The 16102-nt window shown below is 38.9% G+C and overlaps 1 protein-coding gene and 1 pseudogene across 2 annotated transcripts in view; one reads left to right on the forward strand and one right to left on the reverse strand.

Moving 5' to 3' along the window:
• The window catches only part of Lipm (lipase family member M), a 31037-nt gene extending 19378 nt beyond the window's left edge, over nt 1–11659 (reverse strand). The window contains exons 1-2 of one of the 2 annotated variants that reach the window (XM_063239490.1): nt 11097–11659; nt 9099–9185 (exon numbers count right to left, since the gene is read on the reverse strand). The gene's annotated coding sequence lies outside the window, so the exon portion shown is untranslated. Of the gene's footprint in view, nt 1–9098; nt 9350–11096 lie in introns of those variants that run through there. The other variant, XM_063239492.1, reaches the window with a different exon arrangement.
• On the forward strand, nt 1002–15886 carry LOC100725044 (Y-box-binding protein 1-like; annotated as a pseudogene).
• The last annotated feature ends 216 nt before the right edge of the window (nt 15887–16102 follow it).

The following is a 16102-nucleotide window of genomic DNA, read 5'->3' on the forward strand; positions in this document are numbered from 1 at the left end:
TTCTATTCATAGTATGGAGCTAAGTTTTACTGAAGTAATTTTTTCAAGTTTAAAACCACAAATTTAGCTGGCTGGGGTAGTGCACACCTGTAATCCAAGCACTCAGGAGGCTGAGTCAGGAGGATTGCCACGAGTTTAGGGTCACCCTGGGTTGCATAGTGAGTTCAAGACCAGTGTGAACTACATAGTGAGACCCTGTCTCAAATAATAATAATAATTAATAGTAGCAAATTAAAAATAAAATCACAAACTTGAGGACTTAAGGATGTGCCATGGATCTAATGTAAGAGTCAAAGTCAAAGCTCCAGTTCCAATCACTGTATGACAAAATGACCAAAATGTTTGCACTGAGTCAAACTCACACCCCATATGTTACCATATAATACCTCACAGAAGCCTCTAAGGTCTTGAGACAAATAGGTGTGGTTAAGCAGAGAGAGGCCTGCCCATGCATGGTTCCCACTCCAACTTTAATGGGTATTTTAGCTACATCAATTAACATGTGATAGCTTTTCATATATTGCACTCCAGTGCTGAAATCTTGCAAACCACTGCATGTCAAAAGAAGCAGATAGTCCCAACCCTCGCTTGCAGCGTTGCTTTAGAAGTTGTGCCTTACAGTTTCTAGTCTTCCTTCTCAAAATCTAACTAGTGCCCAAAAGGAAAACACCATTCAGTGTCCTCAGTGATTAAAATAGGCTATAGAGTCAGATAAAAAGATCCATGACTAGTTGTATATATGTGACTTTAGATAATTTCCCTCGTTTTCCGAGCCTTGATGTCCTTGTGAGATGTGAATAGCAAAAATAGCTCCCTCTTGCCTCCCTCTTACTGGGGCAGCTGTGAAGGTTAAAGGGAATAAGAAAGCACCTTGAAAGTGCCGCTTTGGTGTTTGGAGGTTCTAGCAAGGGGGCTCAGCTCATACACCCTTGACCAAGGAAACAGTCCTACTCTATCAGGGAAGGTCGTCCTCTCAGACAGAGCCTGCAGGTGAGGGAGGGATGCACATGAACAGTGAGGGGAAAGGGGGCACCCACCTAGACGGCCAGATCGGCCAAATCAACGTTGGAGGTCAGTGCAGTGACAGATACCACAGCCAGGTCTTTTGCAAATGGAAAGGAAATCAAGAGTAGGAGGGAAAGGGGAGGAAGGGAAGGGACAGGAAGGGAAGGGGCAGGGCACAGAAAAACAGTTGAGATGTGTTGTGTGTATGTATGCATCAGCACTCTTCAAAGACTGCGATCATTATGTACTGCAAATGTATACTAACTAAAAAACCAAAACAGGAATGCAGTGCCTGGACCGAGTGAGCTCCCATTTCGTCTTTTCAGGTTTACTATGTGCAGGTTATGACAGTTACACTGCTGGCCAGTTGCTCCCGCACCACAGATTCCAGTTCTCTGTTTCAAAACTTGTAAGATGAAGCAGAGTGCCTCCACCAACTTATGAAGCTAGGAAGTGTCTGGTATGGAGAATGGTGATCACATCATCAATACATTGATTCAAGTGTGATTTCTGGCTCCATTCTCTAAAGTGATCTTCTTCAGACCATTCAGTATCTCAGAGCCTCAGGTAATTTAACACTAAAGTAAAATTCTATGAAGATCAATGCAAAATCTATACAACATGCAACCTATGAGATACAGTAGGTGTTTAAAGAATTGTAATTCCTTTCTCCTGTTCTTTTTTCTTCTTAACTGACTCTATGGCATGGACATAAATTTGGTGCATAAGTTTTTGCACTTCTTTCTAAACTAGGTTTAATAATTTTTTTTTTTTTTTGAGACAGAGTCACACTGTGTAGCTCAGGCTGCTCTTGGACTCACTATACAGCATAAGTTGGCCTCAAAATTGCAGTGATCCTCTTGCATCTGGCTTTTGAGTGTTGGAATTACATAAAATCATGTTTTGAAGTTAAAAAATCATAAACTTCAAAAACCACTTACTTCAGCCTTTTCAATTTTATTTCTTTAGTAAAAAATTTTAGGACAATTATATAATTTAGTAGAAAATTGTAGAATGCGTATTTGTGGTAAAATTTCAGACATTGTGATTTGCATAGATAAAGATGCTTGCCCTACTTTTGCTTCTGATACTAATTCCCAGTTTTATGTGTATCCTTCAAGGCATTTGCTTTGCATTTACATACACACATAATTATATAACTTGGACAAAAATATACAACTCTAGTAATAAAAATAGATAATGAAATGGCTGTATATTTGTACATTTATATATAGCTCTAAGACTTTTTTAAACATTATCTACAGATTTTATTTACATTTGATCCTGAAGTTTCATTCCCAGAAAAAATAAAAATCACCATCAAGGCATTCTTTCCCTAGAACTCATTAAAGATAACCCAGTCTCATTACAAGAGTGTCTCTAGGTCTTAAAATCCTGGTCTGTACTTCACTCAATCCATTAAATCAGCTCCAGGCATCATATTTCCTAAGGAAGTGATTCTCAAAATGTGTTCCCTGGACTTATTGGTATCCACTAAAATGGAACCAGGAGACAGAGAATTCAAGAGCAAAGGCATGAAGCTTTTCCCCATGTGTTCCTCTGGCACTTTCATAGTGTCAGGTCTCACACACAAGTCTTTGGTCTTCTCTTGGTTGATATTTGTATATTGTAAATAGAGGGAGGGTCTCGTCTCACGCTTTTGCGCACGGGTATCCAGCTTTTCCAGCACCATTTATTTGCTGAGGAAGTTGTCCTTTCCTCACTGTGTGTCCTTGCCACCTTTGTCCAATCGGCTTACTGTAGAGGAGATTTATTCCTGGAGTCTCTATTCCATCACACTGATCTAGCTGTGCTGTTTTGATTACTGTTCCTGCGTAGTCTATTTTGAAGCTTTGTTCTTTCTGTTCTCAAGATTGCTCTGACTAGTCAGAGGCTCATGGTACCCTGCCAATTTAGAGTTATTTTTTTCTATCATTGTGAATTCTGTCACTGGCATTTTGATAGGAATTACATGGAATCTACAGACCACTTTGAGCAGTGGGAACATTTAACATTATAATTCTTCCAATCCATGAAGATGGAATATTTTTCTACTGTGTGTGTGTGTGTGTGTGTGTGTGTATATATATATATATATATATATATATATATATATATATATCTTCTTCAATTTCTTTTATCAGTGTTTCATAATTTAGGGTAAAGCCGCAAAAGCCCCCTAGCTGTGGCTGATCTGCAACACCGTCCGTATTTTGTGGCTCAGCTGTGAAGCAGAGGCTCAGGTCCATCTTTTGCCACAACATAGCTGAGGTCTGCCTGATCCAGGTAGGTCTCCCCAGCAGCAGGTCCGCATCCACAAAGGTCTCCTGGAACTCCATCTCCAGCACCTTCAGCCACGGGGAGACCCCCAGCTCAGGTAGCAGCCCCATCCCCCTCCCCGCTAACCCATATCTGCCAGACCCCCTCCCTGGGCACTCAGGTTTCCAGGCAGGCCTGGCTGAGGAGTCTAACACTTTCTATAAAAATCCTTTGTGTTTCAACGTTTTTACTATATCTCATTTTATTTAACAACTGCACAAAGCTGCCTTATTTGGCTTTACCATGATACAGCATAGTAAGGTGATGCTGGAAATGTAGCTCAGCCTTAGAGTGCTTGCCTAGCTTTCACAAGGTCTGGCTGTCTCTTTCTCTCTCTGTCTCTCTGTCTCTCTGTCTCTGTCACTCTGTCTCTCTCTGTCTCACTCTCTCTCTCCCTACATATATATATATATATATATATATATATATATATATACCTACATATATCTTTGTCTTTCTCTCCCTCCCTTTCTATCCTGTCTCTATCTACTCCTATCTCTATCTCTATCTCTTTCCAAGAGATTATATATATATTAGCAAGTACCCTTGTACAGGCATTGTGTGTGCATATGAGTATTCTTACAGGATACAGTTATAGATGTGGGATACATGGGGAAACATTACCTGCAGTCTACATTTTGCCAGCTCCCATAAGAAGGGACCAGTGTGACTTCCCACAATACTGCATGAAATATAGATGCTGCTCCATGTGACCTTCACCAATTCTACACTTCAAAAATCTTTTTGATTTTGTCAATCTGATGAGATCAAGATTGCTGCATTTTCCGAAGCTATGAGGAGCTTTTGAATTTTAAATGCATATTGGCTATTTAATTTTGGCTTATGAATTGCCTTTTTAATTATTAGCCTGCCCCCCCAAATTATTAGGCTGCCTTATGGTTTAAAATAAAATGGGCTTTTTCTTTACTATGGATATTGATCTTCAGTTTTTATACATGCTAATATATTTTCTTTAATATTTGGCTTGTTGTAACATTAGCTATTGTTTCATCACAGACATTTTCAAATGTCATGGAATTAAAACTTCAGTTTTCTTCTTAGCTTCTTGGCTTTCTGTTTTGCTTAGGCAAATCTTCCTTACCTCAAGGTTAAAATGATATTCTTTCTGTTTTTAATATTATAATATTTTTTTCATTGGATTCCAGAAAAAAATTTATTTTTCAGTATGGGGTAGTATTGAATTTGAATTATATTTTTCTACTTAGTTATTTCATTTGACTAGAATCATTTATTATGTATTTTTAAACCACATTTGGAATAAAATTTATTCCATCTTTTGATATTACAAAAATCTGAAGTTCCAGAGAGATATGATTTTCTTGGATCATTGGTTCTCAGCTAGAAGCCTTCACACACACACAGGCACACTTGGCAATGTCTGGAGAAAGTTCTGAGTGTCCTTACTAGGGCAGTGCTGGTGGCATCTAGTGGCAAAGGTTAGCAGTGCTTCTAAAGATCCTAACATACACAGAGCAATATCCCACCATAAAGAAGCACTGCTTCTGGCTGGCCCAAAGGTCAGTAATGATGAGGCTGAGAAATATTGGGATCATCACAGCGTATGAATCTAGATCCACTCCACTATATTTATATTTTTTCCATGTATTTAAAATTACCAGATTTTGGTATCTGTTGATAAATCTTCCAAAAATTGTTTGCATTTGAACTTGCCATCAGGGGTCAGCAGATGTTTACTTTCCATATGAGAAACAACGTGACTTTTTCTCACTGTCCATCTCAAGGGCAATATTCATTCGTGTCTATGAGATGATTCTCAACTCTCCATGACAATGAAATGTTCTGCTCTAGGACAGACAGTAATCTTCTCCTTGACGATACATGTACTGATTATGCATTCTTCTCAGAGTATTGGTTTTCATTAGGTGTGTAGGGAAGAACCCCAAAGTTTTCAAATCTGACTTTACCTCTCATAGTTCAAAAAATCAGATTCACAGTCAGAATCACCTAATTGATGATAATGATTTCAGGTCACACCCAAAAGCTTCTAAGCAGAGTCTCTAGGTTTGGGGCCAAATAGCTTATATTTAATGAAGTGGATCAAGTGATTCTGGAAATGAGCTGGGGTTGGGGGCCACTCCTGTGACATACTGATAGGCAGACTGAAAGCAGGGAGGTTCCCATCTCTCTGAGCAGTGAGGCAAATTCTCTTAGCTTAGCTCTATTTCCAGACAGGAATTTAGTCAATAAAATGAAATAAGAATTTTGGGGGAAGGGGTTAAGAATTTCACTGCATTCACTAGCATTAAAAACATAGTTAAATGATGATGCACAGTACCTATGGTCTATGTGAGGTTTTTACATTTGTAAAGCAAAACTACAAGGGTTTAAAGGACACATAAGGGTCACTGATTTCTGTGACGGCTAATGATGGTTTATGTTGGTCCGGTTTTCTTTCATCACGACGTGGATTTAAACATTCATTAAGTGTCTATAAAACAAGCTTGCCCTTAATAAATACAGTATACCAAAGCCTTAAAGAATAAGATGTTACAGATTTTATCTCCAGGATGCTAAGTGGAAGAGTCTGTCTGTTCTCCAATGCCTCCCTCATGAAGGCATTTTACCTCACATGTGCTCGTACATGGGCATATTATATCTCAAACTGCAAAATTTATTAACTTCTGCTACAACCTCAGAATAAAACTTCTTCTGTATCTTATATAATTGAAAAGAATTAGGGTTGTTTTTAATTTCTGTTTAAAAAGTTATGATTTCAACTACCATCTGGGCAAATTTTATCATATTATCTAACCAGACAAAATGGAACATTAAAATGTAAGCCTAGATGATTATCATCACAGTATTATCATTTATATTTTATATGACAAATTTACACTAGTCATGTACTACTGGATTTATTTGATATGTGTTGGAACCTGTGTAATGTTTTTTGTTTCTAAAAATGTCTTGAAATTACTAGGGAATGGTTTCTATAATCCCGCTCATGTTATATTTAGTTCCTTTTAAAATTAGAGTATATCTACTTATATGATGATCCTTTGCAATTTTGCTGCACACAATAGAGAAATGGTTGAGGATTATTTAGTCTTGCAGTACTTGGGGGTGAGTCAATCTTGGGTGACTTGAAAAATTTAGGATTGTTACTCAGTGATCTGCATGAAACACCACAAAGCTCTATGAAGGGGACTAAGAGATGTGAGGGTCTCCAGAGATACTAAAGTGCTGACATAACTTCCCTGGCTGGTGCAGGGCAGAGTGCGTGGTGGTTAACTGTTTTCATTCTGTCCTGATATTGGGAGTGGGTGGCATTACTGGGGACTGACCCAAGGATCTTTGCTTTGAGTTACAGCCTCTTCCCATTTAATTTTATTTTGAGATAGTATCTCACTCAATTGCCCAGGCTGTGCTTGAATTTTGGGTCTTCTTGCCTCCTCAAAGTGCTGGAATTATAGGAGTGCACAACTGCACTCAGCTGATCTTGCCCTGGTTTTAAAAATGATCGTTTTATTACACTGTACAACTAACATGCTAGATCTGGCAAAGGTGTGGCAGAGCAGCTCCATTACTTTACAATGAGAAAGCTTAGGCCCAGGAGAGGGACACAGTTTGTTCCAGTGGTTAAGATCGGCGTCGGCTTGGTGGAGGCAGGGTGAGCAAGGGATGGGAGTGAATGAGAAGGGAAAGAATGCAGAGGAAGTGAGAGTAAAACGTCACTTTCTATGACCTCAACAGGATTCGGGGACTCCCTAGTGACATCCACTCTCCCGCAGGGAAGGATTGATGATAAAGTGTCTGTTTTATTAGTTATATTACCACTCTAAGAGAGTGGGAAAAGGTGGAAAAATTGGGGAATATTAGGTCTCTTGAATTTCTCCAGGGCCATTAAAGGGATAAGCATGAGATAGGTGTGTGTTTGATTCTGGAATCTGGAAAGACCAATTGAAATGTAAAGCTACTGGTTCACCTGGGGGGAGACCCACCTAGGAGAGACAAGACAGGAGATGCTGGGCTTTCATGTGCGGGGCTGATCCTATGCAGCAGACTCGGTTCAAATCTCGGTTCCGCCCTTACTGACTGTGCGCCCTTGGATAATTTTCATATTATTAACATGATGATGTTAATAATAGTAATCCTCTTTCTTATAGCACTGTCCTAAACCAAGACGAAGTATGTATCTGAAGTGCAAAGCGTGGTGCCTGGCACAGAGAAGCTAGTAAATATGTTGTTCCTTCTTACTTATTTTTAGAATAATGATCACTTTGTGGGTTTGAGACTGAAAAACTTGAAAATAAAGCTGATTACTTGGAAATCTATCTCATTTTTCATTGGAAATTTAAGAGGTTGGAGCAGATGATTCCTGCAATAGGCCATGCTTAGAGAAGTTACAGTTCGCAGAGCGGGCTCGGCCTCCAAGGCTGCTGTGGTCTTGGCTATGGGAACACTTAGCAAGTGAGGAATGCACAGATCCTCCTCAGTCTGTGCGGGCAGAGCAGGCCACACGTATTGTATTGATTATCTGTTAAATCTCCCAATTTATTGCTAACTGTTCATATTCAAAATTAGACAAGGATTTTGCAAAGGTCTACATTTTTGCCATAACCAGGATTCTCCAGCCATTGAGTCTCTCTGAAATCTGAAAACTACTCTGACACCAGATGTTTAAAAAAATTCATCCGAATACTTGTAGAAAAACATTCTCTCTCTCTCTCTCTCTCTCTCTCTCTCTCTCTCTCTCTCTCTCTCTCCTTCCCTCCCTCCCTCCCTCTCTCTGTCTCTCTCTTTGGCCTTTTAAGAAGTTACTCTATAGTCAATGTGGTGGAAATACTCAGAAAGCCGAAACAGGAAGATTGAGTTTGAGGCCAGCCTGGGTTACATAGTGAGTTCAAAGCTAGCCTGAAATTCAAAGCTAACCAACCATGGTTGGCTGGTCCCTCCACCTACGCGGAAAGACTCTGTCTCAAACAATAATAATAATAAAAAGAAGTTGTTCCATTTCCAGAGCATCTCCTTTTTTCCTTTTTCTAGTGCATAGTCAATTCAAGAGGAAGCAAAGCACATTTCCTTGCTTACTCCACAAAAATGAAATGAAAAGATTTTTGTCTCACCTCCAAAAGATTACTACTTATTTTTCTCTTTCTTATATACTCAAATTTGCAGTTTGTTCCTGTTTAAAATACTCATTTTTTCTGTGTAAAGTTTTAGAACTTTATCATAGCAATTTTTGCAATATATATAAAAATTGAAATTTTCTTACTTTATTTTCAGAAGCAATACATAAGGAACAAAAATATTTAAAAGAAAAAATGAAAATTTAAACATTAACATAAATATCCTTGTGAGCAAAATGGTTACATAAATATTACTTCGTCCTTACAATTCTATTCAGTCACTGTAAGATTATTGTGGTGCTGTATCATAAGTAATGTAGAATTGTTCATCATACGTTTTATGAAGACTAATAAATGTTAGCTATTGAATAGTTTTGAAGTTATAAACAAATATGAATAGAAATGGAATCAGAAAAAATCTATCCAATATTAACCAAGAGGGATTCCCTGAGATTAAAGATGCTTGTTTACTCATTTATTTATTTATTTGTGTGTGTTTGTGTTAGCATATATGTTCTAAAATATTTATAATAGATTATTCTCAGTTAACTAAAAGCATAAAAAATAATTTTTTCTCAATTTGAGAAAATATTACCAGACTTATTTTACCTTAAGACAGTGAAGGTACAGTTCAGGACAGGAAAAGCCATGGATATGACCTACCTCAGTGCAGGTCGGTTTCCTGGAGGAGGGCAGATTCGGGAATGGTGTGTCCTCAGGTTGCATACAGCAGTCTAAAGGAAGGCCAAGCTAGGAGAGGAACCAGGACACTGAGGGTGCAGAGCTTCCCTTTAATAAGCCATCACCTTAGCAACCAGCTTGATTGCCTCAAGCTAAAATTCTTCTGGAGTTACTTTAATCTGTGGATACCATTTTCCCTGTTTGCCCAGTGGAATTCATTGAGTAGTGTTTTCCCATGTGTAGTGTACTCATCAGTAAGTCTATGAAAGATTTTAGCTGACACTTAGGTGTGCTGCTCAGTTTTCCATTATTATTACAAAATACCTGAGTTAATCAATTGAAAAAGAAAGGTTTATTATGGTTTACAGCCCATGGTTGGTTGGTCCCTTTGAAGGTGCACATGGCAGAGGAGGTTCTCACCTCACTGTAGCCAGGGAGCAAAGAGACAGAAAGGGTCTGGGGTTCTAATATCCCCTTGAAGGGCATAGCCCCCTGTGACCTAATTTCCTCCCTCTAAGCTGTACCTCTTAAGTATTCTGCCACTTCCCACTGGGGTCACAGGCTAGCAACCAAGACTTTAACTCATGGGCCTCTGGGAAAGGTTTAAGATTTGAACTACAGCAGTGTACATGGTATTATACAGCACTGAATGAAGCACATGGTGTGAGATTTAGTCTCTGTGCATATTAGTTTCCCACTGTTGCTTAATGAATTACCACTAATTCTTGCATTGTGAAGGGTGTAATTCTAAGATCAGTGTGTCAGTAGGGCTGTATTTCTTCTGCAAATTTCAGCAGAAAATGCTTTTTAAAATTTTTTGTCTTTTCCAGAGTCTGGAAACTACTTGCATTCCTGGGTCATTCCAATCTTGGTTCCACTGTGACATACCTTTTTTGACTTTGAGTTTTCTGTCTCCACCTGATAAGGCACCTGTGCTTACACCAAGCCCACTCAAATGTTATACAATAAACTCACCCCCTCAAGATTCCTAACCAGGAAGATTCCTTTCATTGATAATAATAGTAACAATAATAATAATAGTAATAAGAAATAATCTACCATAAATAATATGTAGTTATATGTATAATTAGTTATTTTTATTTGTAGATAGAAAGATACATAAATATAGACAAAGTACACAGTATCTTAGAAAATAAATTTAAAATAGTGCAAAGAGATAAATTCCATTTAAAAGCTCCATTGCAAAACCTGAATAATAAGTGCCAACACTAATTATATTATTTTCCCTAATCCTGTGTAGTTTTGTAGGTCTGGAATTTTTGGAATGAAAGTATAATAGTATAGAGGATAAAAAGTGGTGCTCACAGACATAGTATTGCTGTAACTAAATGCCACAAACTAGGTAATGTAAAGAACGGAGGCTTGTATGTCTCATGGTTCTGTGGGCTGGAAAGTTCAACAACATGGCACTGGGTCTACTCAGTTTCTGGTGAGAGCTGCCTTTATGAGCACAGCTTGTAGAGAGTATTACGTGGCAAGAGCGAGAAAGCATGCCTGAGGACCTTTATAACCGAGCTGTTCCCTGCAAAACCTAACCTAAATGAACTGACCCACCCAGAAGGCAGAGAGCCCTTATAACCCAATAACCTCCTAAAGGCCCCACCTCCACATACTGTTAGCATCTGAATGTGGGGACTAAGTTGCTAGCACACAAAATCTGTGGACACATTCAAGGCACTGCAATGTTACTTTAAAATAAAAAGTTAAGAGAGAGGAAAGATACAGCTCCTGTTCTCAAGTTACTTAAAGTTCATTAGAAAAAATAGACATTCACAAAAGGTAGTATTGGAGCACAATAAAAAGTGACTTAGAAGAGGAAGCAGAAGTGTGAGGTTTAAGCAAAACTTTCGCAATATGGTGGATGTTATTCACCGCGTTTCTGAGGTGTGGATAACCTTTCTGTGTGAGAAGAAAGGCTGGAAGATCAGACTGGATAACACCCCACTGGGAAACACCTACCTTGCTCTTTGGTTACTGAGTTTCAGAAAGGCCATGATTTGAGCCCGGTTTTACCTCTCCAAAACAGATTATTCTGTTGGTAGGAAGCTCACCAGTTCCAAAGCGTCAGAATTTTCACTTCACATGCATCTGCACTGAAATGAACTATTACCTACCTCATTCTACAAATTATAGCAAAGGTCATTTAGGCTTGAGAAACTACAGTCACCTGATAGGGCTGTGACACAGTTATGAGCATAAGTTTCTTGCTTTGCAGGATTATAAGGACAAGAAAAAATATGGAGAAATATCACTGAGTTTTTCACAAATTAATATTATTTATCTGTAGCCAATCTGAGCTGTTCCTTATTGAGGAAAGTTTGCTAGATTCTGTGCCTCTATGGAAGTGATCTTGATATTTTTGACAAAATACATACGCTATAATTGACCTCACTAATAATTCTCTATAATCTTAATTTGATGTTTAGAGTTTGTAAAGAAACTCTTACCAGTGTCTCTTACATTAATTTTTCAATTAATTTGGTTCAGGTACTACAAATATGACTCTTTTGTTTCATTGTCATTTCTGTATCATTGCAACTTGTACACATTTAAATATCTATGTGATATAGGATCTTTTAGAGTGTCATGCTTCCTACATTAAAATAATGACTCATTTGTGTGATCTTAGATAAATTTGACATACTCTATATTGCAGATTTCTTACTTGTAAAATAAAGATGACCATATATCTCATACAGTCATAAGTATCAGATCAGATATTTGATCCATAAGTCTTAATAAAGAAAAATTATTACTCACATTTGTGATAGTTGATATATTTGCTAGCATGTGAAGTTCTACCTTACGATGAAAGTAATGTTGGTAACAGTGAGACATTCTTTTCCCCTGTACTTAATCCATTAAAGAAAAATTTGAGATTATTAAAATACATATTTAAATATGATCTACATAACAGAAAAATGCACATGTTACACATGGCTAGCAGAATAAATTTTTACAAAATGAAAATACTTGCATAGCAGTAACGATCTGATTGTAGGGAATTTTCTAGACTCTAGGGGGAGTGTTTCCTCCAAATTCTGTTTAGAGGAGAACCAGAGATCACCACTTTGAAGACTCTAGAACTAGAAATATGTGCCTACATAAAAACTATTCAGTGAGATATGTATCCTTTTGTGTCTATTTTATTTTACTGAATAGTGTTCTTGCAAGATTTATCCCAGTTTTTTAAATAATTCATCTTGTTTTCTGTGTTATTGTAAGACTATGCTATCTTTTATTTATTCATTCTTCTGTTGTTTTACCTTTAAGTTTCCAGTTTTGGATAACTGTGAATATAGATGTTTTGTATGCTTTGGTACAAATTTCTGGTGAACATTCATCTGTATTTCTGTTGCCTATAAACTTAGAAATGGAACTTGCAGTCTTGCAACGTGGATCTATCTGTTGGACGTTAGTAGATACAGTACTGCTGAAGATAAATCCAAAGTGTTTGCATCCATTTACACTTGTTGCTCTTTACAATTTTAGAAATTCTGATGGGTATATCTTGATATCACCTTATAGTCTAAATTTGCGTGCTCCAAATTATTAATAATGTTTGGCAATTTGTGCATCAATATATCCTCCCTTTTAAGTACCCGTACAATTATCTTTCATTTTCTATTGTTACTTTATGTTTTAAAAATCCATTTAAAGAGTTCGATAGGTAGAGGGAGCGGAGAGCGAATCCCAGAAAGCCCAGAGCAGCGCCGCCGCCGCCTCCGGCCTAGTTACCAGCACAAGCTGGGAGGAGCTGCAGCTGCCGCAGCCGCCCCGCCCCGCCCCGCCCCTCCCACTCCCCCTCTCCCTGCCCCCACCCTCTCCCCCTCCCCGCCCCCTCCCTCCCCCTCTCTCCGCCCCCTCCCTCTCCCTCTCCCCGCCCCCCTCCCCTCCCCCTCCCCGCCCCCGTCCGCAGCGCTGCTGACACTAGCCCGGCACCACCAGCGGCGGCGCAGGGAGCCGCGGCCCAGGCGGCCTTACATCGGCGGCGCCTCCCGGCGGGGACAAGAAGCTCATCGCAAGGAAGGTTTTGGGAACAGTAAAATGGTTCAGTGTAAGAAACGGATGTGGTTTCATCAACAGGAATGACGCCGAGGAAGATGTATTTATACCCCAGACCGCCACAACGAAGCCTACCCCCAGGAAGTGCCTTGGCCGGGAAGGAGGTGGAGCCTGGAGTCCAGGTTGTCGGAGGGGAGCAGGGTGCGGAGGCCGCACGCGTTGCAGGCCCTGGTGGAGCTCCAGGCCGAGGCGGTAAACAGGCAGCAGGCCGTGACCATTGCAGACGCCATCCGCGCCGTAGGGGCCCTCCGCGCACTCCAGCAGGATTAGCAGAACAGTGGGAGTGGGGGAAAGCCTGCGCAGGCCAAGGCTCCCCCCTCACTACACCCGAGACCCTGTGGGCGTCGACCACAGTATCCCCACCCTCCTGTGCAAGGGCAAGTGATGGAGGGTGCTGACAACCGTGTGCAGGGGAACAGGGTACATATGTATCCAGGCTGTAGGCCACGATTCCGCAGGGCCCCTCCTCGCCAAAGACAGCCTAGAGAGGACGGCAATACGGAAGACAAGGAAAACCAAGGAGATGACACCCAAGGGCAGCAGACACCTCAACGTTGGTACCCTCGCAACTTCACTTACCGACGCAGATCCCCAGAAAACCCTAAACCACAAGATAGCAAAGAGACAAAAGCAGCGGATCCACCAGCTGAGAATTCCTGGCTCCCGAAGCAGAGCAGGGTGGGACTGGGTAAATGCCGGCTTAACATCTCTACCGTCATCCAGTTTAGTCATCCAGCGAGAAGAAATGAATAGGAAATTCCAGCAATAAGAAATGAACAAAAGGTTGGAATTGAAGAAAGACCTTAAGTGCTTGCTTTTTGCCTGTTGACCAGATAACTAAAACTATCTGCTATCTATGCAGTATGCGGTTTTTATTATTTTTACCTAAAGATGTCTCTTTTTGGTAATGACAGACGTGTTTTTAAAAAGTGCCTGGTTTTTCTCAATACAACTTTAAAAGTTTTTAAATTGTTTCATATCTGGTCAAGTTGAGATTTTTACAAACTTCATTTTTAATTTGTAATAGAAGTTTACAACTTGATTTTTTCAAAAAAAGTCAACAAACCGCAAGCAACTGTTAATAAAAGTCTTAAATAATAAAAATCAATTTAAATGAATTAGTTATATAATACAAAAGCTTTCTGGATTTATGTTCTATGGCTTACATAATTTTACTGTCTTAACTGCTCTTTGATGACCGAAAGTTCTTCATTTTAATATAGTTCAACCCCAATATAGTGACCCATTCAAGATATTTTTCTTATTCTTTGCTCCAAAATAATTTCCTATTATTTTTCTCGAAGTACCATTTTATTACTCAAATTTAGACTTACAAGTTTGATTTTTGTGTATGGTATGAGGTAGAGGAAAGCATACAACTTTTTAAAATATGGGTATCATTCAATGCAAAAAAGCACTCTTCCTTCAATACTATACGGTAGTGTATACTTAAATTTTAATTGTTCACTGCTATTACTATGTACTTCTTAAGTAGATATGATTTATGAAAAGGTTCAGGTTAAAAAGACTTTTTCTTCAATTATTAAGTAGTTATATTTTCAGGTAGTCTGAAATCAGAATTACCTTGTAATATAGCAGACATATATAAATTGTTTTTTCTTAGTGCAAATTGTGTCACTATTTGCAGTAATGTCCTAAAAGGATACCTACAATTATAAGCAAACAATGCAAATGCATAACTTACTACAAAAATGTATGAGTTTCATGGTCACCTAATTTAATATTTGAATTATTTTCTTCACTGGTTGAAACAATTATGTCATTACTATACAAAAATTTAAAAATATGAAATACATTACTCATCATGTCATTACCATGACAAAATTTCACTTTTATATTGCTTCAGTTTCATCATAAATACTTTATCAAATTGTTTCAATATATGTAAATAGGTAAAATCATAATTCTACTATTTGTGTTTTCTTCTCATCACAAAATATATTGTTATGGGAATTTTTCTGTATTCATGGTTTTCGTGATGATCAATGCATAGTATTAAAGAGATGAAGGTTAGGGTGTTTGTTTGTTTGAGACAGGGTCTTGCTATGCAGTTCAGTCTGGTCTTGAACTCACTTCTAGTCCAGGCTGGCCTCAAACTACCAGTGATCCTCCTGCCTCAGTTTTCCAGTTGCTGAAATTATAGGCATGTGCCACCGTGCCAGGTTTGAATGCTACTTGTGAGGGAAGAATGGCTCTTGGAGCCTTTTTCCCTTCCAATTCATCTTGTAGACCAGGCTTGGTGGTGCACACCTGTAATCCCAGCATTCATGAGGCTGAAACTGGAAGATCATTGTGAGTTTGAGGTTAACCTGGGCTGCAGAGTGAGTCCAGACCAGCTTGAACTACATAGTAAGATCCTGTCTCAAAACAACAAGAACAACCCATTCATTTTCTAAGCAGTAGTAGTCTTTTATTTATGGTTAGAGCCATCTTTGCATGGGGATACCTACAAGTCTTTGTAAATAATGAGATAAGTAAAAAACAAACAAATTGTTACTCTTTGACCCCCCTTCCCACTTGGTCATTTTTTACTGCTATTAGTCGAAACAATGTAAACATGTAGAGGTTTAAATATGCTGGTGTTATGGTATGTGTTCAGATGTCCCTCCAAAACCTCATGCTGTCATAAAAACTGTAAGCTAAATAAACTTTTCTTTCCCTTATTTTGGGTGTTAGGTATTTTGTCTCAGCAATGAGAGAGAAGTAACCAAGACAACTGGTGTGACTTAGCTGAATTACCCTGCTCTTGGAATCTGTCATATGAAAAATATAATACTAACTGCTGATGGTTCTAGAACGAAAAGAATTATGGAACAGTCTTGGACCTAACCCGCAGCTTTGAGCCAAGCCCAGGTGATCTCACTCTGAAGTATGTGAGT

This window comes from Cavia porcellus, unplaced genomic scaffold (genome assembly GCF_034190915.1).
Source record: "Cavia porcellus strain 051 isolate PalLab524CR breed Dunkin Hartley unplaced genomic scaffold, mCavPor4.1 scaffold_28, whole genome shotgun sequence".
In the NCBI taxonomy this organism is placed as follows: domain Eukaryota; kingdom Metazoa; phylum Chordata; class Mammalia; order Rodentia; family Caviidae; genus Cavia; species Cavia porcellus.